Source organism: Saimiri boliviensis, chromosome 16 (genome assembly GCF_048565385.1).
Source record: "Saimiri boliviensis isolate mSaiBol1 chromosome 16, mSaiBol1.pri, whole genome shotgun sequence".
Lineage (NCBI taxonomy): Eukaryota > Metazoa > Chordata > Mammalia > Primates > Cebidae > Saimiri > Saimiri boliviensis.
In genome coordinates, this window is record NC_133464.1 from 72818713 (window position 1) to 72842324 (window position 23612).

Genomic DNA, 23612 nt, shown 5'->3' on the forward strand with positions numbered 1-23612 from the left:
CCTCTTCATAGGCAAGGACTACCATGAATTTGTTATATGTTATTTGTTTATTTCTTAATATCTTTCTACATGTTATATGTATAAAAAGCATCATAGGCCAGGCATGGTGGGTCACGCCTGTAATCCTAGCACTTTGGGAGGCCAAGGTGGGTGGATCACCTGAGGTCAGGAGTTTGAGATCAGCCTGACCAACATGGAGAAACCCTGTGTCTACTAAAAATACAAAATTGGCTGGGAATGGTGATGTATGCCTGTAATTACAGCTACTCGGGAGGCTAAGGCAGGAGAATCACTTGAACCCAGGAGGCGAAGGTTGTGGTGAGCCGAGATTGTGCCATTGCACTCCAGCCTGTGTGACAGAGCAAGACTCTGTCTCAAAAAAAAGATTATTATACTGTACATATCATTCTTTTACTCGTTATTTAATTCCATTCATGTTAATAAAGATCTAGTAAATTTTATCAGTTATATAGTATTTCATTATATATATATATCCTTAGTTTATTTATTAGTCTATTTGTGTACATCAAGAGTATTTCAAAATCTCACTATGACAAGCATTGCCACAGTGAATATCCTTACATGTGTCTTTCAGTGTAAAGTATTCCTCTAGGCTTGGTAAACTTTTCTGTAGATGGGTAATAGTAAATACTTTCAGCGTTGCAGCCTTATGATCTCTGATCTCTGCTGTAGCTATTCAACCCTACTGCTGTAGTGTAAAGGGAGCCATAGACAATACCTAATTGGCAGGCTGTATTCTAAAAAATACTGGTTTACAAAATCAGTCAGAGCTGAATTTGATGTTTAGGCTATAGTTTCTCAGCCCCTGCTTTAAGGCAGTCACTCTTAAACTTTGGAAGGTTGCAGAATCACCCAGGGCAATTCATAAAAATAAAAAGGCCAACTCCTATCCTTCAATCTGCTTGATATCTGTGTGTTTTTAGTAACTCTTCAGGTAATTCTGATATACACCAAAGTTGAGAACCACTGCTTCAAGTATACATGTTCTTAGAAGTGGAATTTTAAAATCATAAGATAGGTACATTTTCAAATTATTATAAAGTATTTCTGGGTCAGTCTGTCTAAAGACACCCCAGATCTACAGTTAGTTCAGTATGTCTGCAATAAATAAGAGGGGTGATGAGTGATGAAGCTGGAAATATATGCAGAGGCTAAATGATAAAGGGTTTGGTATTCATGTTAGGGAGTGCTCTTCACTCCCCCCACCCCACCCCCTGACAGGCCCTAGTATGTGTTGTTCCCCTCCCTGTGTCCATGTGTTGTCAATGTTCAGGCCCCACTTATAAGTGAGAACATGTGGTGTTTGGTTTGCTGAGGATGGGTTTGCTGAGGATAATGATTTTCAGCTCCATCCATGTCCCTGCAAAGGACATGATCTCATTCCTTTTTGTGGCTGCATATTATTTCATGGTGTATATGTACTACATTTTCTTTATCTAGTCAACGATTGATGGGCATTTTGGTTGATTCCATGTCTTTGCTATTGTGAATAGTGCTGCTTAATGTATACTTTCGTATACATTATATATGTATACTAATTTTTATTAAAAATATACATTCTGAGGCTTTCCCCATAAATCCTCTTTTGGTAGGTCTAGAGTAAGGCCTGGACATTGGTGTTTTTCTGTAGGCATCTCAATAGGCTCTCTTAAAGAGCACAATTTGAGATCAGCAGATGTAGGGGATCTGTATCCCTCAGAGAAAGATGTACAATATGGCCTTGCTTGTGATAAGTTACTGTAATGTCTTATCAGCAAGCCCACCATATCCCTGCAGTCAACTGTATTGCAAACTGAAAGTGTCCTGTTCCTTGACTCACTCAGAGTCATAAAAGTGATGACCCCTATTTTTCTCTTTCTCCAGTTTTCCTATCAATACTCTCCCCCTTATCCTCCACCACACCCAGGCATCTTGAATCTTTTAGGGAAATCTCTCACCAGTGCATATGCTTTGTCAGTCAGTTGGATGTTGTTCCTAAAGCTAACAAGACTAACTGGTGGTAAAAAGAATTGGGGAGAAGGTGTAGAAACAGAGAAACATTATTAAGGAAAATATTTAATCTCATCTTCAGACATTCTCTGGAAGACTCTTGATCAATTTGTAGAAACCCAATTCATAGGAAGCCAATTTGCTGAAATCCAAATCCTTGAATAAGTTCTAATGAATATATAATTTTATTTAGTAGCATGTTAAGAAATGCTTGTTGAAAACCCAAACTTAGAAATTATTTAGCATTTAGTAGTAGTATTGAAAATATATTTAGAAAAAGAATATATTTCAGGTTATAAGTTCACATATATGAATTATTTTCCTTAAAGCAAGTTTTTTGTTGTTGTTGTCGTTGTTTTGTTTTGTTCTGTTTTTGAGATGGAGTCTGGCTCTGTCACCCAGGCTAGAGGACAGTGGTGCAATTTCAGCTCACTGCACCTCCACCTCCTGGGTTCAAGTGATTCTCCTGCCTCAGCCTCCTGAGTAGCTGGCATTACAGGTTCACACCACCACAGCTGGCTAATTTTTGTTTTCTTAGTAGAGGCGAAGTTTCACCATGTTGGTCAGGCTGGTCTCAAACTCCTGATCTCATGATCCGTCCACCTTGGTCTCCCCAAAGTGCCTGGATTACAGGCATGAGCCACCATCCCCAGCCAGCAAGTTTTTAGTAAATTTGGAATCCTAGGTAGATTGGTCTCCCTGCAAATTAATCTTTTGATGAATTGACTTTTTGAAATATTAATCTTTGGCTGTTTGTCTATCTTCCCTTCTGACATACGTTTCAGCTTGCCATAGGACAAACAGGAGAAGAACATATTACAAAAGCAGAGAAGCCTGAAGAAAGAGCTGGTTTTAAGTCTTAGTTCTTTTAAACCATTGGGCCATTGTTTTTATCACACACCTGGCACTTCAGAGAAACAAGACTTTCTCCTCTGTTATTCTCTGTTGTGGTCCATGCCATGTCCCACTGTCTGACTTCCAGTCTTATTACCCATTGACCTTCTCTATCTTTCCTTCATCCTGATGCCCCACATCATTTTCCTGACTGTGATACTAATTTTTTTCCTTTATTATGATTCAGATTCTTCTTTCAGCTGTGCTGCCTGATGGACATCCAGCCCTATTTGGGTCTTCCTGGGACCCATTGCCTCACTGTACACCCAATTTGTCATGTTCCTACTAGGCTCACTCTGGTGGTTTATGCCTTCTGAAAATTCTTAGAAATTTTTTTTTTCTTCTTCTTCTTCTTCTTCTTTTTTTTCTCTTTTGAGATGGAGTCTCGCTGTGTTGCCCAGGCTGGAGTGTAGTTGCTCAATCTTGGCTCATTGCAACCTCCACCTGGGTTCAAGTATTTCTCTTGCCTTAGCCTCTCCAGTAACTGGGATTACAGGCACACGTCACCACTCCCAGCTAATTTTTGTATTTTTAGTAGAGACAGGGTTTCACCATGTTGGTCAGGGTGGTCTCTAACTCCTGACCTCATGTTCCGCCTTCCTTGGCCTCCCAAAGTGCTGGGATTACAGGTGTAAACCACAGCGCCCAGCCAGGGATTAAAATTAATGATCTTAGAATACTATTGACACACATAAGTATATATTTTTAAAGTATTGAGGTCATTAAAATGATATAAACTCTGAGACTGCTCCTTAAGGTAGACAGCCCTCACTGGGTTTGTGTTTTCCCCAAGATCAGAATGGTCAGTTAGGGGATAGGTACATAGCTTCAAATCACAGAGAGGAAATTTAAACAGATTTTATATGTAAATCTAGAAACAGTGCTGTCCACAAGGGGGCATTTGGTGTTTAAGTATGTGGAAGGCTATGTTCTTTCATTGTTGCAGTTGCCTAAATTGAAAAGTACCCTGTATCTAGGGGCTGTGCTTAACGAAATTATATTCTCCTGTTTTTTCTTTTGTAAGCATTCAGCGGAGTGACTTTTTTTTAAACTTTAGTTTTGTGTGTTCTTTAACAATTATTGGTTTCAAAAATAATAATTAGCTAATAGAGTTTTCTTTCTGCTTTGGATAGAGATGAGGGACTTTTTTTTCTTCTTCTTCTTTTGAGACAAAGTTTTGTTCTTGTTGCCCAGACTGGAGTGCAAGGGCGCCATCTTGGCTCACTGCAACCTCCACCTCCCAAGTTCAAGCGATTCTCCTGCCTCAGCCTCCCAAGTAGCTGCGATAACAGGCATGCACCACCATGTCTAGCTAATTTTTGTAGTTTTAGTAGAGACAGAGTTTCACTGTGTTGGCCAGGCTGGTCTCGAACTCCTGACCTCAGGTGATCCACCTGCCTCAGCCTCCCAAATTGCTGGGAGTACAGGCATGAGCAACTATGCCTGGCCTGTGAGGGACTTTTAAAAAACTTAAGTATGCTTTATTTCAGGTGTGTAAACAGTATCCTGAAATTTCTTACTCTTACCCTGTTGTTTTGATCTACTCTTGGAAAATGACCTTTTAAAAGCAAATTAAAACAAGAACGTAGGTGAAATACATTATTGCTTGGAATGTTAAGAAGTAATTAGTGTCAAAACAAAACAGCTTTTTTATGATAATAAAAAAATTAGTCTTGTGTGTGTGATTTTTGTTGTTGTTAATATCTAGTAGAGTTTTCAGTTTAGCTGTGGTGTTGGTCTGTCTTTCCAGGCTGCAGTTTTCTAGTACATTCCCATTGATTTATATAATCAGATAAAAGCAGCTCCTTGGTAGGATCAAGAACATTAAGTTATGAGTCTTCCACTGAACCGAATTGGAAGTGATGGGATGAGAGAGTGCGTTCCTCTGATAAAACTGTTTTTAAGATATCTAGTTCATTTTGGAGTCAGTAAAATAAGAAGGAACCTTAAAGTTATTGTAGTACAGTTTTATATTTTTCAGGGATTTCTGGTATGTATATTTATAAATGGATTATTACAAATACATTCTTGTTAATGGTCCAGGTTATTTCATGATTGCTGTAGTTTTTTCAAAATCTATAATGTGTTTTTGTCTTCTCCCCAGGATAATTTATTTTTATGCTAGCCTCATCCCCACGATATTGGTACAATGAAACATCCTAACTTCCTGAGTTATAATTTCAAAGCATAGTATGTTTAAAACACAACTCATAGGAAGCAGGAACAGAGAAGGAGAGTGAAGTGGGTTCCAGGAATTCTGGGCCACACCAGCTATAACTGTGTTGTGGTAGTGCTGAGGCTAACTGCAAAAGAGAAAATACTTTGTGTCTTTATGTCGAACCTGGAGAGAATGAACAAGACAGAGCTGGGAGACAAAGTCATGTGACAGAGGCTGGAAGAAGCTACCAAGGTGTTAAAGCTTAAAGATAATAGTGAAGAAAGAAAGAAGGACAAGGCACTAGGTCCACAACTGCTATGAAGCTGCTTCTTAATACATTAGTCACATGGTGCCTATAAGGCTTTAGAAATTAGTACATTACAAAAAAATTTTAAATAAAAGCATTGACGGAATTTCTAACTCAAATGCCAGGGTTGGTTGGTAACAATCTCAAATGTGATCTATTTTAGAATTTGCAGTTTTTTGAGTATAAAATTATTCTATTATTTTTAAATCTAGCAGAATAGTAGAAATACTCTTGAAAGAGTAGTAGTATTGTGCTTTAAAAAATGCACTTAGTTGGAATGTTCGCCATTTTAGTCAAAACATTTTTCCACATTTTACTCAAAATATTTTTTGGTTGTGAAAATTAGTAAGTAAGGTAGTATGTGTGTGAGGCCTCAGGTAGGAAATCTTTTTAATGCCTATTATAGCTCATCACTTGTGTGTTCTCTCTTACATGCTCCTGCCTCACAAACCCATATTCTTCTCATGTATAAAATTCCTGAAGGACTCCTACCTGACAAAATCCAAATAACACATGTAAAACTGGAAAACTGCTTAGTGCCATTAGAAATTGAATTTATGAGGATAATTGGTGTAAGTAAAATCATAATATTTGGTAAAGTTTAAAATCAATTTTTGGTAAAGTTGAGTTCAAAATGTGAAGAAAATGTTAAGAATAGGTACCCAGGGGCCTGCGTTTACATTTGGATATGATACTTATTAGATAAGAAATGATAGCTGATGATTGAAATGAATGGAGAAGAAGAAAAGGAAATGAAATCTCAGCAGGTGAATGATTTAAACAAATTTTGGAAGGTTCATAGCTGGAAGAAGAGAAATGGACTTGACAGAAGTTGAGGAAGCAACAGCAGTGCCTGCCGAGAAGAGTATCGGTGAAAATAATGCATTTACTCTTCTGACCTGCTTAGTGCTTTACAACTTGGCATGTACAGAAGAAGATAGGGATGAGAAAGGAGCTGGAAACTGGGAGATAGTTGGACATGAACACATGGAGCATTTGGTCACTGGGACCCTTCTGCCATCCCGTACATCCAGCATACTCTCCTTAACTTAGGAGTCTATCTTCTGGAGAAATTAAACTGCAATAGCTCTGTACTTTGGAGTTTCAGACACAGAGAAATATGAGTGAGATAGAGGTCTAAGAATGATGGGATCAAATGAAAATATGCAGTTGTAATAATGGAACTCACCTCTCTTTTTCTTGCCCTAAGCCATAAAAACAGCGGTTAGGATTAAACCTTGTAGGATAGGAGATTGGAGGATTCCTCAGCGAAAAACCTGAAGTGCCCTTAAGAAAAGTTAGTGTGTTGATTGGGAAGAAATAAGAAGAAAAAAGGAGAGAAAAAATAATTTTTAAAAAAATAGAAAAGTTAGTGTGGTGACCCAACAATGAACCTCGCAGACTTCCCAGGACAGGAAGGTTAGTTGAGGACCCTAGGTGCTGGGCTTCAAAATCCATCACTACTTTTGTATCAGGTTTATACTCCCCAAGGGCTATATTCTCTGCCTATGATCAAGTGCAATGGAGCAACTAAGGTAGACCCATTCCTGTGAAACATGGGACTCCATTGTCAGCTTATCCCCATGATATTGGTTCATTGTCAGCTGACTTTGACTTAAAGTTTCCTGATGGCTTTTTTCAGAAATTTTTTATTTCAATGCATTTTGGGGTATGAGGATTTTTTCTTTTTTTTTTTTTCTTTTCCTTTTTTTTTGGTCACGTGGGTGAATTATACAGTGGTAAATTCTAAGATTTTAATGCACCCGTCACCTGGGTAGTATAATTTGTCCCTAAAGGGTATTTTTTTTTTATCCCTTCCTTCTCTCCCAGCCATACCCTTCTGGGTCTCTAAAGTTCATTATATTACTTTGTATGCTTTTGTATACTCTCAGTTTAGCTCCGCCTTATAAGTTAGAACATACGGTTTTTGATTTTTCACTCTTGTGTTACTTTGCATAGAATATTACCTTTCTATTTCATCCAAATTACTGCGAAATACATTATTTCAGTCCGTTTAACGGCTGAGTAGTATTCCATGGTGATATATTTCTTTATCTCCTTGTTAGCTGATGGGCACTTAGGTTGATTCTACATCTTTGCAATTGTGAATTGAGCTACATAAACCTACGTGTGCAAGTGTCTTTTTTGCGTAATTACTTCTTTTTCTTTGGGCAGATACCCAGTAATGTGATTGCTGGGTCATTTTGCTCTTTAAGGAATCTCCATACTGTTTTCCATAGAGGTTGTAGTAATTTATATTCCCATCAGCAGTGTATAAGCATTCCCTTTTCCCCACATTCATGCCAACATCTATTATTTTTTGACCTTTTAATAGCCATCCTTGCAGGAGTAAGGTAGTATATTTGTGGTTTTAATTTACATTTCCCTGAGGATTAGTGGTGTTGAGCATTTTTCCATATGTTTGCTGGCCTTCTTTTGAAAAATATCTATTCATGTCCTTTGCTCACTTTTTGATGGGATTGTTTTTTTTCTTGCTGATTTATTTGAGTTCCTTATAGATTGTAGATTCTAGTCCTTTATCAGATGTATGGTTTGTAAATATTTTTTCCCATTCTGTGGGTTTTGTGTTTACTCTGATGATTATTATTTTTTTTTGCTGTGTAGAAACTTTTTAGTTTAATTAGGTCTCATTTATTTATTTTTGTTTGTATTGCATTTGCTTTTTGCATCTTAGTCATGAATTCTTTGCCTAGGCCAATGTCTATGAGAATTTTTCCAACCTTGTCTTCTAGAATTTTTATACTTTCAGGTATTACATTTAAGTCTCTGATCCACCTTGAGTTGATTTTTATATAAGGTAAGAGATAGGGATCCAGTTTCATTCTTCCACACGTGGATTGCTAGTTTTCCCAGCAACGTTTATTAAATATGGTGTCCATTCCCCAATTTATGTTTTTGTATGCTTTGTTGAAGATCAGTTGGCTCTAAGTATTTGACTTTGTTTCTGGGTTCTCTATTCTGTTCCATTAATATGTGTGCCTGCTTTTTATACAAGTACCATGCTGTTTTGGTAACTATACCCTTGTAGTATAATTTCAAGTTCAGTAATATGATATCTCCAGAGTTATGCTTTTTGCTTAGGATTGCTTTGGCTATTTGGGCTCTTTTTTGGTTTCGTATGAATTTTAGGATTTTTTTTCTAATTCTGTGAAAAATGATGTTGGTATTTTGATGGGAATTGTATTGAATCTATAAACTGCTTTGGGCAATATGATCCTTTTCACAACAATGATTCTTCTAATTCATGAGCATGGGATGTGTTTCCATTTTTTTGTGTCATCGGTGATTTCTTTGAGCAGTGTTTTGTAGTTCTCCTTGTAGAGACATCTCATTTGCTAGGTTAAGTATATTCCTAGCTGTTTGTTTTGTTTTGTTTTGATTTTGCAGCTATTGTAAAAGAGATTGAGTTCTTGATTTGATTCTCAGCTTGGTCATTGTTGTTGTGTAGCAATGCTACTGATTTGTGTATATTGAATTTTTAACCTGAGACTTTACTCAATTTATCAAATCTAGGAGTCTTTTGGGAGGAGTCTTTAGGATTTTCTAGGTATATGATCGTGTCATCTGAAAATAACAATAGTTTAGATTCCTCTTTTCCAATTTGGATGCCCTTTACTTCTTTCTCTTTCCTGAATGCTCTGGCTAGGACTTCCAGAATTATACTTAATAGGAGTTATGCAAGAAGGCATCCTTGTCTTGTTCCTGTTCTCAGAGGAAATGCTTTCAACTTTTCTTCATTCAGTATGATGTTAGCTGTGGGTTTGTCATGTATGGTTTTTATTTGAGGTAAGTCCCTTCAATGTCTAGTTTGTTTAGTGTTTTTATTACAAAGTGATGCTGATTTTGTCCAGTGCTTTTCCTGCATCTATTGAGATTATCATATGGTTTTTGTTTTTAATTCTGTTTATGTGATATATCACATTTATTAACTTGCATATGTTAAATCATCCCTGCATACCTCGAATGAATGAAACCCACTTGATCAAGATACATCATCTTTTTGATGTGCCGTTAGATTCAGTTAGTATTTGTTGAGGATTTTTACATCTGTGTTCATCAGGGAAATTGGTCTGTAGTTTTCTTTTTCTGTTGTATCATTTCTGGGTGTTAGTATCAGGGTGATACTAGCTTCATAAAATGATTTAGGGAGGATTCCCTCTTTCTCACTCTTTTGAAATGGTTTCAGTAGGATTGATACCAGTTCTTCTTTGAATGTCTGATAGAATTCAGCTGTGAATACATCTGGTCCTGGTTATCTTTGTTGTTGCTTTTGGCAACGTTTAAATTATTGATTCATTCTCATTGCTTGTTATTGATCTGTTCAGGGTTTCTATTTCTTCCTGATTTAACCTAGGAGGCTTTTATGTTTCCAAGAACTTACTCATTTCCTCTAGGTTTTCTAGTTTGTGCTCATAAAGTTATTCATAGCAGTCTCAAATGACTTTTTTTTTTTTTTTTTTTTTTTTGAGTTGGAGTCTTATTCTGTCACCCTGGCTGGAGTGCAGTGACATAATCTCAGTTCAGTGCAACCTCCACCTCCTGGTTGAAGTGATTCTCGGCCTCAGCCTTCCAAGTAGCTGGGATTATAGGTGCCTACCACCACACCTGGCTAATTTTTGTATTTTTAGTAGAGCCAGGGTTTTACCGTATTGGCCGGGCTGGTCTCAAACTCCTGACCTCAAATGATCTGCCTGCCTCTGCCTCCCAAAGTGCTGGGATGACAAGTGTGAACCACCATGCCCAGTTTGAATGATCTTGTGTTATTTCTGTGGTATTGTTTGTAATGTTTCTAATATCATTTCTAATTGAGCTTATTTGGATCTTCTTTCTTCTTTTCTTAGTTAATCTAACTAATGTTCTATTTTGGTTATTTTTTCCAAGAGCCAGATTTTTGTATCATTGATCTTTTGTATCTTTTTGTTTGAATTTCATTTAGTTCTGCTCTGATATTATTTCTTTTTGTAGCTTTGGGTTTAGTTTATTGTTGCTTCCCTAGCTCCTTGAAGTATGACATTAGGTTGTCAAGTTGTGCTCTTTCACCCTTTTTGATATAGACATTTAGTGCTATAAACTTTCCTCTTAGCAGTACTTTTGCTGTATGCTAGAGGTGTTGATAGCTTGTGTCATTATCATCATTCAATTCAAAGAATTTCTAAATTTTCATCTTTATTTCTTTGTTAACCCAGATATCATTCAGAAGCAGATTATTTAATTTGCATGTATTTGTATAGTTCTGAGGGTTTCTTCTGGAGTTGATTTCTAGTTTTATTCCTTTGTTGTCTAAAAAGATACTCGATGTGATTTCAATTTAAAAAAACATTGAGATTTGTTTTGTGGCCTATCATATGGTCTGTCTTAGAGAATGTTCCATGTGCTGATAAGAATGTATCTTCTGCAGTTGTTGGAAAGAATTTTCTGTAAATATCTGTTAAGTCCATTTGTTCTGGAGTGTCATTTAAGTTCATTGTTTCTTTGTTGACGTCCTGTCTCAAAGATTTGTCTAATGCTGTCGGTGGTGTATTGAAGTCTTCCACCATTATTGTGTTGCTGTCTCATTTCTTAGATCTAGCAGTAATTTTTAAAATTTAAACATTTTAAAATGTTTTATAAATCTGGTAGCTCCAGTGTTAGGTGCATATAAATTTAGAACTGTAGTATCTTGTTGGATCAATCCTTTTATCATTATATAGTGACAATCTTTGTCTTTTTTTAATGTGTTGTTGTTCTGAAGTCTGTTTTGTCTGATATGAGAATAGCTACTGCTGCTCACTTTTGGTTTCTATTTGCATGGACTATCCTTTTGTATTCTTTTACCTTGAGTTTATATGAATCCTTCGATGTTAGGTGAGTCTCTTGAAGACAGCAGATATTTGGTTTGTGATTTTTTAATTCATTCCATATTTCTTAAGTAAGCATTTAGACCATTTACATTCAATGTTAATATTAAGATATGAGGCACTGTTCTCTTCATCATATTAATTGTTACCTAGATAGTTTTTTGTTTTCATTGTGTTACTGTTTTATAGGTTCTGAGAGTTTTAAGATTTCAAGAGGTTCTATTCTGGTGCATTCGGGGCTTTTGTTTCAAGGTCTAGAACTCCTTTTAACATTTCTTATAGGGCTGGTTTGGTCATGACAAATTCCCTCAGCATTTGTCTGAAAATGACTTTATTTCTCCTTCATTTGTGAAACTTAGTTTTGCTGGATACAGAGTTATTGGCTGAGAGTTGTTCTGTTAAAGGAGGTTTAAGATAGGACTCTAATCTTTTCTGGCTTGTAAAAATATGAAATTCTTAATGAATTTGTGTGTCATTCTTGCACAGGGGCTATGCTAATCTCTGTATCATTCTAATTTTAGTATATGTGCTGCAGAAGTGAGCACCCTTGATGGCTTTGCCATACTTTTCCTAGACTGCATTACATCCTAGGATGCTTCTGTTTTCAGCCAACTCTCTCTTTCTCTTCTTTACTAGGACTCAGACTTGCATTACTGTCAGACTGCACTGCTGGCCTCCTTCTGCTCCCTCTCTATTTTCTTTGACATGGGCATGTCTGATAGCATGATTCTTGCACATGTAATCCCATCTTAGTGTCTGATTCTCAGAAGACCACATCTAAAACTAGGAGTACAGACAGTGATATGAGAAAACAGGAGGTAAAGTTGGGGTTTGTAACTGGCTCACTCACTGTGTAGCAGAAAGAGGATCTGTTCTGAATAGTAGATGTGACAGCAATAGATCCTGGCCCAGATTGCACTGATGATGACCTTGGAAAATGTCCTGTTGGAGTGGAATACTGTCAAAAAAGCCATGATGCAGGCATTTGCTGCTAAGTTGTGAAACCAGAAAGCCTTAGTGGTAACCTCACAAGAGGCCCTCTATACCAGTAGTGAAAGTGTGGACAGGGTAAAACAACAGCCTAAAGACCTAATTGTGAGAGCTGCAGAGCTCCAGAGGCATCTGAATGCTCAGCTCAGGTAAGTCTGTTATGTGAAGGGCAGGACCCTGATAGGGATGACCAGGGATCCTGAAAACTCTGACAGGACATCTGGATAGATGCCCCTGAGGATCTGGATTCTACAAGTCTACCTGGACCCTCTAGGCATGCAGAGGTGGCCCACCCTTTCCTAGTAAGGGCTAGAAGAGTACCCACTGTGCTGGAAGATGTTGCAGAAGCCTCTTCCCAATAAAACAACTGCTTTCTCTCTCAGGAGCTGCACCCACCTCCTCTCCTGGCTGCCAAGCCAATTAAGAATGGTGCTATTCAGCATCTCTAGTTAAAGAAAGAAAGCAAGAACAGAGGAGCAGAAGGCTGAGGACAGTCAGTCCGGCAAAAAGCATAATTCTTTACTTATTTCCCAGACCTGAACCAATTTCTAGAATCAGAAACTATTGACCAAAGAGGTGGCAGATTCCTAAGAAAGGCCCTGCGATACTAGTCAAAGTTTATGTTATGACAGTATCCACAGTCCTCCCAAAAGGGACCTCTGGCCACTTACACAGGTGACTGTTCACTGAGAAAACTGAAATAACTAGATCTCTTAAGGATGACTGAACACAGAGTCTGAGTTGACATTGATTCTCAGAGTCGAAATCTATGACCAAAGTCCAAATCACAGTGGACTCAGTGTGCCCACAGACTCCCCTACCCCTGCAGTGATAATTATCTCCATCACCAAGTACATAATTGAAATAGATATACTTGACAGTTGAAAGTAACCTCCCTAGGGTCCTTAGTCTTTGAAGTAAAAGCTATCATGCTAGTAGGGAAAAGACAAAATAACAACTTCTGAAACTGTTCCCTTCACCAGACCAAAATTGTAAATCAAAAATATGTCTTATCCCAGGGAAGATAGTAAGGATTAGTTCCATAATTAAAGACCTAAACAATGCAAATATATTGGGGCCTACCATTGCTCTCTTCAATTTGCCAGCCTAATGGCTACAGAAACTTGATGTCTCTTGGGGAAAAACTGTAGGCTTCTGCAGATGTAAACAATTAGTAGCCTCAGTCACAGCTACTTTGCCTGATGTGGTATCACTGTCAGAGCAGATTAATAAGGTTTCAGGTACAGGATTATGCAGCTATTGATTTGGAGAATACATTCTTTTCATTTCAGTTAGAAAAGGGGATCAAAGTTCGTGACTCTTTGTTTCAGCTAGAATAGGTATAGAGCTTGAAAGTTGTCAATCTTGTCATTACAACAAGAAAACAGTGAACAAATTGAAAATCAATGACTTTTCTTGGGTACATTAGAAAATTGAATTTGCAGGGCAAACTCCTACCCTGAAATCCGATAAACAGGCAAAAGTGGATAGTCACAACTGAGATCTGCTTACCTAAAATGAGAGCTGCTAGAAGTGTAAACTGGTAAGTGTACCTAAGTGGTAATTTTGATTACTGGAAGGAAAATAGACAAATTTATTATGGAAGTTGGAGACTTCAACATCCCACTGTCAGTGACTGATAAATCAAGCAGGCAGTTGACCTGAACAGTGCTACCAATCAACTTGATCTAATTAACATTTATTGAATATTCCATCCAACAACACGAAAACACAGATTCCCTCAAGCTCCCATGTAACATTCATCAAGGTAGACCATATTCTGAGTTTCTTATTAGATTCTCAGATTCATGAGGACAGGTTCTGGGTTTGTAATTCTTAGTATGCTATCAAGCAGGCAGTTGACCTGAACAGTGCTACCAATCAACTTGATCTAATTAACATTTATTGAATATCCCATCCAACAACACGAAAACACAGATTCTCTCAAGCTCCCATGTAACATTCATCAAGGTAGACCATATTCTGAGTTTCTTACTAGATTCTCAGATTCACGAGGATAGGTTCTGGGTTTGTAATTCTTAGTATGCTATCCCTAGCACAATACCTGATACGTAAGAGATGCTTGATAGGTAGTTTTTGAATAAATGAATGAATTGTAAAATTAGGCTACAGGACAAAGAATCTAGTCAGGTTGAGAATAGCAGCAAGATATAGTCTAGTCACAAAGGAAGTACAGGTATATTAAAAATTTTTAAGTCTCAAAAGTTAGAATTGCAAATGCACACCTGAAAGTAACAGAAAACATCCTCTGTCATAGAGACTACCACTTGATTAATATTCCTAAGACCCTATTTTCATCATGTCATTTCTTTAATAACTTGAAATAGCTTCCAGTTCTTAGGCTTCTGAGCCTAGCATGTTAAGCTTTCTTTATCCAGTCCTTCCATAGCTTTCCTACTTTGTCTTTTATTTATTGCTCAAATATTTTGTTTTAGCTCTATGACTACCGTTAAATAATCATTTCTGATTCAAGTTTATGACCAATATATAGCTTCTTTCACCTCACTTTTTCCATCTAAATCCTCATTTTAGGGACCGTGTAGCCCATGTTGTTCAACTTCTTTTAAAAACTTCTTAAGTATTTATTGTCTGTGTTTTTCACATTTTGGCTTTTTATCAGATGTTGCCCATAATTTTAACTGCTATTTTGAATTTACTTTTCTGGAGTATGAATTTCTAAGTTTTGAATCCCATCTAATTCTGGTTATCTTTAATGCAAAAATAATTTGTGTTCTAGAAAGTTATTTGTAAGCTAACTTCTTTTAGAACTTAGAATACATTTCCATTAAAACTATACTAAAAAAGGTTGTATTCATTTTACATCTATAAATGTATTTAACAAATTATGTAACTGATCTACATTACTATGGTAGCCTAAACTTGGAATTCTTGGAGCAAGTGTCCATGTAGCAGAATTTTGAACTACCTCCATCACCCCCTGATTATTCCTTCAAAAGCTCTTCATACTAAGCAGTTTATTTCATAAGGGTTTAATTTTCTGTAAAATGACTTAAATTAGTCTCTTGTATATGTTTGCCTTTTATTGATTTTCTTCTGGAGCAAGTTTGTATTTGGGGGAACGGCTTAATTCTAGGAAGGGACCTGGAAACCATTCATGGTGCTAGTGTGTAATTAATTTTTGAAGAATAATAATACCTGCCTGAGAAATACCACCCAATTATGTTTTAACAGGATTGTTGGTCAAATATATATAGTGGGGACATGTCACTTCTCAGGGATGCATTTGTTTTATCACTAGAATTATTTTGAGAGACTGGAACTTGTCTTGTTTCATCTAATTATTCTCTTAATATATTTTTAAAATTCTAAATAAAGAGAACTAACTGTATTTCAGGAAGGTATGAGCTCTAAAATATCTTGCAGTTTTGCTTTGTGGAGATTTAAATTAGCTGCTTCCATTTTTCTTTGAATTGTTCTTTTAATAGATCTAGTGACCTAGATCATGACCAATATAATTGAGAGAATTTGACTTGACGATTTTTTCCCTTAATTTGCAACAATGTGAGAACTGATCGGAGTTACTGAAAATGGTCAATTATCAGTTCAGGATTAAATTTTAAACCAAATGAGTATATTATTGCTCTGACCTCTATCTAACCCTTTTCTTCTCTACTTTCCTACCAATGTTTTGGGGAACTTGATTATAAATTCAACAAATAATATAGCCTCACAATTCCTTTGACTGCTTAATTCCATTAATCCCTCATCTTCCACTCCTTTTCAGCAACCCAGATACCATGGCCAAACCCTAGACTTTAACATCTCCTTTGTAGAGGACACTTTGGTTTGGTTTGATCAGCATTCCCTCTGCCTTCTTCTGGAACAGAACTCCCTTCCTTCTGCACGTTGTGTTCTCTCCTTCTTTCAGTCATATGTTTTATGATGGAAAGAAGAGTTTTCACTGCTTTATTTGTCCCCAGAGATCATTAGTTTAGAGGTGGAGACCTTACATAGCCTGGCCAACCATAGTACCTCTTTTCTACTCTCCCCCATCACTGATCCAGAGCTGTACACAGAGACATAGTTCAGGAAACCAAGCCCCTTGGCTCTGGACCTATAGTTAGATGGCCCTTTTATGCACAATGCAGAGCCCAGAACATATTCCTAGGTAAAAATTGCTCTTTAAAGATGCTATGTTGGCCTATCCAGTATGTATCAACCTTCACCCCTCCGGCCACCTTTATCCTTTCACTTGGGACAGGGAATCTTCAGGTTTTCATGATTGAAGGCTTGAGCCACAGTTACAAGATTATTTGAAGCATGAATTGAATTCCTAAGTATAATTCAAGGCTGGTAGTACTTTTATTTATTTAGGTATTAGAACTAATCTTTGTGGCATATGTGAGGAGTCAGAGACTACCAGGACAGAGGCTAGTGGGAGACTAGATCTAGCAGTAAATCAGTGTATTACGTACCTTTTCACACCCAGAAGTAGATGGAGGTGTTCATCATTCATCAGGTGCTGGCACAGTCATGATGGTACGGTTCAAATAGCATTATGTGACAGTTGGTCAGACTGACCTTAGAAAATTATTTCCATTCATCTCCTTTCTTTCTAAGGATGAGATCACATACCTCCCCAAGGGCTGTGTATTTGGTAATCTGAACACTATGTGCTGAAATGTTGGCAGAGAAGGTTTAAATGTCTACATAAGTCATTTCTGGGTGGTGGATTCGAGTTGGGTGGGACCAACCATTTCTGGGCAGCATTAGAGGGAGAGACAGTTATTCCTCTATATGAACTTTCTGAAAAATTTTCTGACATGTGAAAGTCTCTTAGCCAGGGGTACCTCTTAATGGTTTTCCTGGAATATAAGAGAAAACTAAAAAGTGTAGGATGATTAAACAACCCAGACCTAAACAGATTTAGAGTAAATTGGCACCTGGGTCTATTGGGCTAAAACCAACTGATCAATTTACCTGAACTCACAAACGCACAGCAATAAGTTCCAACAGCAAGTTCCCAATGGCATTTTTGTAATGTTCAATTCTGTGATCACAGGGCAGGCTCGGGAGGCAAGACTAATCATAAAGAATCCAGCTTTTCTGCAGAACGGACACGTTATCTTCTAGTGGTAGCATGGGTTTTCTTTGCTACAGATTTAGCTTTATGCCTAGCATTCTGCCTTCAACTCATAAGCTTTGAGCCACTAATTATGCTAGGCTGCCAGTCTTGCATGTCAACCAGTTGACTGTCCAGCCAGTCCTACCTGAAAAGGACGGTAAGATTATTTTTTTCTGCCTAAAGGAGCCCTTTTGAGTAAAAACAACAAAATAAAACAAAACAAAACAAAAAAACCAAAAAACAAAAAAACTTTCTTCTTAGAACTGATAGATTGCCAAAGTATGTTGCTGGCTGAAGCACTATGGTAAGAAAGGTACAACTGTAACAGGAACACATGTCAGGATGAATTGTTGCTCTTTTGCGGGTGAAAGGCATCTTGTATAATCCCCTTGCCACCAAGCAGCTGACTGATCTTCTTGAGGAGTGGCACAGTAACAGGGGCTCATGTTGTTGTCTCTTGTTGGCAGGCTAGACATGGAGCAGCAGCAGTAATAGGTTAGTATTGGTGGGAAGGAACCCATGCTGTTGAGCTAATGCAAAGTTGCCATCTCAGCACTGTGGTTACTGTTCATGAGCTCATTGTCCATGCACTGGGGTGACCAAGAACAGAATCTAGATGCTATCTCCTGGTTAAGTCTTTGGTCCACTTGGTTTAATCCTCTTACATAGTGGGTGCTCTGTGGTGAAAATTCCTGTGCAATACAGAGATTTCACCTTTTGTTCCTACTTTATAGGGCCGTCCACATACTTCTTTCCCAGATCTCCTCATCCCCAAACATCACATCAGTACAGATTTCTACCCTCAGTGAATGTTGTCCAGGTAGAAGGATTACAAGATTCTTGAAAGTTTTTCTGCATTTCTATATGTGATACCCAGGAAACTGTGGAATTCTAGGTCCTTGCTGAAAAATCTAAAACAGATGGGGAAGGAGGCTCTTATGAAAAGTTGCATTCGGAAAAGAAAGGTTTAGAGTTTGTGAGGGATGCACTGATACACACAAAAAAGAGAAAAATATGATCAGGAAAAGGAGATTATAAATCAAGTCAAAGAAGGGAAAGAAGTAGAGTATAACAGGCATTAAGGTTGATAATCAGGAGAATTGTGAGGATATTACAAAGTAGACCAGTTCTAGAAACTAAGACATTAACCTAGATACCCCTCATCACAAATAGCTGGAATTTTTTACATAAGGGTTTGCTTACCTTTATTTCACTAATACCAGGAAACTAGTGTAACTCAGATTGGAAGATAAAAATTATACATTTTAATATTTCTCTGATAATTTATAATTATGTTTATGTATGGTATTATTGATGTGGATTAAGATAATTCACTATATTTCATCTTTTTTGTGAAAAAAGTGCCATAAACTTTTCCTGTATTTGGATGCCTATTTGATCCTGTTTTTGTAGATTTTGAAGTTTTCCCAGGAAGTAAAAATTGACTTAGAGTATACAGTTAACAATAGGACATCCTCTTTAAATGTCTTTGCCTGTACCTCGTTTGTTACAATGGTAGCAATAGAATGAACACACATATAATAATTGCTTACCCTGTGTGGCCTTTGGGGTCATTTTATCTGGGTTCAAATTTTAGCTCTACCTTTATCAGCTGCATGTCTTTGAGCCAGTTATGTTATCTATATAAGCTGCAATTTTCTCAACAGTTAAATAGAAATATATTAGCCATTTCAACTGTAGTAAGGATTAGATGAAATAATCTATGAAAAGCACTCAGGCCCAGGGCTCCCAGAGGTTTGGAGGTGGACTGGGCCAGGGCAGGACAAGGGGCCACCTCCATTGAAATAGGCCATGCCCAAAGGCCACAGACTGCCCACCCACCTCAGGCAGGCCTGTCAGCCACCCCTTCCCTCCCTGCACACAGTCTCCAGCAGGGCCAGAGAGGCCACCACCTGTTGAGAGTCTGGAGAAGGTGAGGCAGGAGAATAGGGTCTGGAGACAGGGGCCCTAAGGCTAACCTGCCCCTGACTTCTTGGAATTAAACCTAAAGGAAAATTTCAGCTTCTGATTGGTCATGAGCTGAGTCTTTACTTCAGCCTCTGATTGATCATGGCCAAGTCTTCACTTCAGCCTCTCATTGGTCATGGGCCTGTCCTTCATTTACATAGGGTATAACTCCATGTCAGCCTTTGATTGATTGCAGGCCAAGTCTTCACTTCAGCCTCTGGTTGGTTGTGGGCCATCTTCATTTGCATAGGGTGTAACCAATTGGAAGCCTCTAAAGGGTGTTATCAAGTTCTTTTAGTTAATAACCCCAGGGAACATTATATTCAGACCTCTTAAGTCACTTGCTTGAGCCTGCTCCACTCTGTGGAGTGTACTTTTGCTTCAGTAAATCTATGTTGCTGTCATCCGTTGCTTTGTTTGAGTATTTTCTTCAGTACACCAAGAAACTTGCAGTCAAGACTTCCCATCCAGTAACAAAGGGAAGCCAAGAAGCGGGTCCTGGGGGAGAGCTCACAATGCTCCTGAAGGAAGCCACGCCAAGATGGCAACTCTGAGCAGGAGACAGGGACTGAGTGACCCAGTTCATTGCCAGAGGGCAGGATGCTGCCTTGTAATTTGACCATCCTGCTCATGGCCCTCACTATCATGGTAGCTCTCACCACTTTAGTTATGCTGCCTACACAGACTGTAGTATCCAAGGCAGCGGGATCCTGGGAGTCCCTGCACCTGCCTTTTTGGAAAGAGCAGGGCCTGAGCACAGGAACATGTTTTAGATGTGCCTGCAGGGAGCAGGATTCCTCCACAGGCACTTATCCTGGCACCTTCAGGCTCTTGGTTGTTATTGTTTTCATACCTGTGGCAGATGATATAGACAGTCACACGGTAATGTCTGTTAATGGAAAGGGGTCCCAATCTAGACTCCAAGAGAGGGTTCATGGATCTTGCACAAGAAAGAATTTGAGGAAAAGCCATGGAGGAAAGTGAAAGCAAGTTTATTAAGAAGTAAAGGAATAAAAAAATCGCTACTTTATTGGCAGAACAGCCTCAAGGGCTGTTGGTTAACTATTTTTGTGCTTATTTCTTGGTTAGATGCTAAAGGAGTGGATTATTCATGAGTTTTCTGGGAAAGGGGTGGGAAATTCCTGGAATTGAGGGTTCCTCCCCTTTTTAGGCCATATAGGGTAAGGTCCTGATATTGCCATGGCATTTGTAAAGTGTCATGGTGCTGATGGAAGTGTCTTTTAGTAAGCTAATACATTATAATTAGCATATAATGAGCAGTGAGGATGACCAGAGGTTACTTTTGTGACTATCTCAGGTTTTAGTGGGTTTTGGCCCACTCCTTTACTGCATTTTTTTAATTAGCAAAGTCTTTGTAACCTGTACTTTGTGCCAACCTCCTATCTCATCCTGTGACTAAGAATGTCTAATCTCCTGGGAATGCAGCCCAGTAGGTCTCAGCCTTACTTTACCCAGTCTCTATTCAAGATGGAGTTGCTCGGGTTCAAATGCCTCTGATAAAACCTCTGTATAAGAGCAGGACTCAGCAGAAAGACTGTGGCCCAGACAGCAGCTGCCGAGCTGATGGAACCTGCACTCACCCAATTTGGCCAAAGAAGCCCCCATATGCTCTGTGAAAAAGACTTCCAGAAGCTGTTGTGTCAGTAACAGTCTCAAAAAACAAAACCACCAACACCGAACATCATTCTAGAGTCTGATTTGAAAACTAGGGTCAAATTCTGCAGAGACTTTCAAGTGGCAAGATACCACGCTAGTAGCCAGAGCTAAGGTCCCATCCATCACACAGGGAAAATGCTCCATTGGCCATTCCTCAGCTTCTGGTTCTGGTTTCTGAGTTCTCTCTATATTGAAGGTGTTTTAAAGCTAGAGGGACCTTTACCCACTTACTCATTAACAGATCTGAATATGGAGATAAAGAAGGGAAGCCTTAAGTCAGAGTAGCGTCAACAAGAAAACAAAACAATGACTGAGCTCGTAGTGTGTACTGGGCATTGGCTAGCTACTGGGGATAAGGAGATGCAGAAAACATAGCCCTTTCGTCAAGGAGCTCAATCTAGTAAGGTAGACAGACTATTTGTTGGCAGGACCAGGCTTCTCTGAAGCAGAAGGAAACTTGAAATTAGGATAATGAGCCTCACCACAGATAGGCCATCACACTGCCCCAAGAGGATTATGTATGGACATAGGGCTAAGACATAGCCCTGCTTTGACCCTCTAGCTGTGCTGTAGGGCTAGATGGGACCACGAGTGGCCCAAGCTAGGGGCTTCCATGAACTGTTTCCGCTCCCCCAAGGCATTGCATAAGTAATGTCATTTATATTTGCACAGCAAAATCAAGAACAAAGTTTTCTAAAACACCTGGTGCCTCCCTACCCCCAGCTCAATGGGTGGTCTACCCTGGTTGATAGGTCCTTGTTTGTGTTAGAGACAAACACTCCGCAGGGTTCTCAGTGGTCAGCTGTGGCCCACAGGGTGCTGGCAAGTGGAAGCAGAGCTGCAGAGCCCTTGGGAGCCACAGAGTGCCTTTGCCTGCCACACAATGCCTACCCAGCTGCTGCCGGCCCACCTGTTGGCAGTAGTAATTAGTGATGTGCAGAATCCTGGGACTAGTGCCGGTGAACCTGTGGATGCTCTGGGTAATCTGGACATGCACTGTTGTGGTGGCCTTTATGGTCGGGAGATGACATGCAGTGAGAAGAAGGGAAGAGACGGCCCAGAGGGATTCAGCCCAGGGTGAGGTTCGTGAAAAGGCCAGGGCCAAAATGTTCCCAGCACCCCAGGCCGGCAGGGGTCTCTTATCACCCATGCTGGAGGCCAGTCCTTGACCTCTCCAAACTCTCTGCTTGAGAGGTTCTAAATCCTGACTGACTGATATGGTTTGGCTCTGTGTCCCCACTCAAATCTCATCTTGAATTGTAATAATCTCCATGTGTCAAGGATGGGACCAGGTGGAGGTGATTGAATCATGGGGGCTATTTCCCCCATGCTGTTATTGTGATACTGAGTTCTTACCGGATCTGATGGTTTTATAAGTGTCTGGCATTTCCCCTGCTTGCTCTCATTCTCTTTCCTGCTGTCCTGTGAAGAAGTGCCTTCCACCATGATTGTAAGTTTTCTGAGGCCCGCCCCCCCAAGCCATACGGAACTGTAAGTCAATTAAACTTCTTTTCTTTATGAATTACCTAGTGCCGGGTATTTCTTCGTAGTAGCATGAGAATATACTAAAACAGTGAGCTTCTGAAAAAAGCATGAAAAAATAGGCCTCCTGAACCTCCCCAAGTGACTGATGCAAAGCACATCCCTCACACTTCACAGCACTGTGGAAAAGATCTACAGGGGCAAACTGCAGATGATCTGAATGACAGCACTGACCTTCAGCAACCTGCTGAGCTGCCCAGCCAAGAAATTGCAAGATGGAAGTGACACTTGCAGGCAAAGAAGGAGAAGAAGGAAAGCCGGGAGCAGGCCAAGGCAGGAATGAAAGTGAGGCAACTGACCTCCCTGGCCCACACCGCGCTGAGCACCCTGCATCTGCTTGAAGGTGGTAAGAGACAATGTGGAGGATCAGCAAAGGGGATCAGGGAAGCAGGACATAGTGGGTCCCCCAGCATCCCAGCCACAAGTTCCTCTGAAGACTGTGGATGACAATGGTAGCTTAGGTGCATCCTTACTTCCTGAGGGGAAGTTGAAGAAGCAGAATGCAATTATGGGAAGAAATCCAAAGAAGGAAAGAACTCGCAGGACAAGACCAAAGTCTGATTGGTGAGCAAGCCTTTCCTTTTTTTTTTTCTTTTTTTGAGACAGGGTCTCACTCTGTCACCCAGGCTGATGTACAGTGGTGCGATCTTGGCTCACTACAGCCTCTGCCTTCTGTGTTCAAGCAATTCTCCCTCCTCAGACTCCTGAGTAGCTGGGATTACAGGCGTGTGCCACCATGCCAGCTAATTTTTGTATTTTTAGTAGAGACGGGGTTTTGCCGTGTTGGCCAGCCTGGTCTCGGAACTCCTGAGCCCAAGTAATCCTCCTGCATTGGCCTCCCACACTGCTGGGATTACAGGTATGAACCACTATTCTGGGGAGTAGGCCTTTCTGCAGGGAGCAAATGCACAGCCTGAGAAGTAGTTCCTGAAGCAATTGCTGACCCTTCTCACTCTGTCTGAACTGCAGAAAGAACATGTAATGGGGCCTCAGCAACAGTCCATGGAGGAGGACACCTACTGCCTGGACCCTGACCTGAGGCTTCACAAGGTGCATGAAAACTCAAACTGCTTGTATCAGACTGCTACAAATTGTTCCAAG

At 39.4% G+C, this 23612-nt stretch overlaps 1 protein-coding gene and 1 non-coding gene across 4 annotated transcripts in view; one reads left to right on the forward strand and one right to left on the reverse strand.

Moving 5' to 3' along the window:
• The window catches only part of CCDC169 (coiled-coil domain containing 169), a 62616-nt gene that overhangs the window by 21855 nt on the left and 17149 nt on the right, over window positions 1-23612 (forward strand). The window lies entirely within an intron of this gene.
• On the reverse strand, window positions 11669-11772 carry LOC120365795 (U6 spliceosomal RNA). The gene has a single exon (XR_005580644.1). It is a non-coding gene; the product is annotated as a U6 spliceosomal RNA (small nuclear RNA).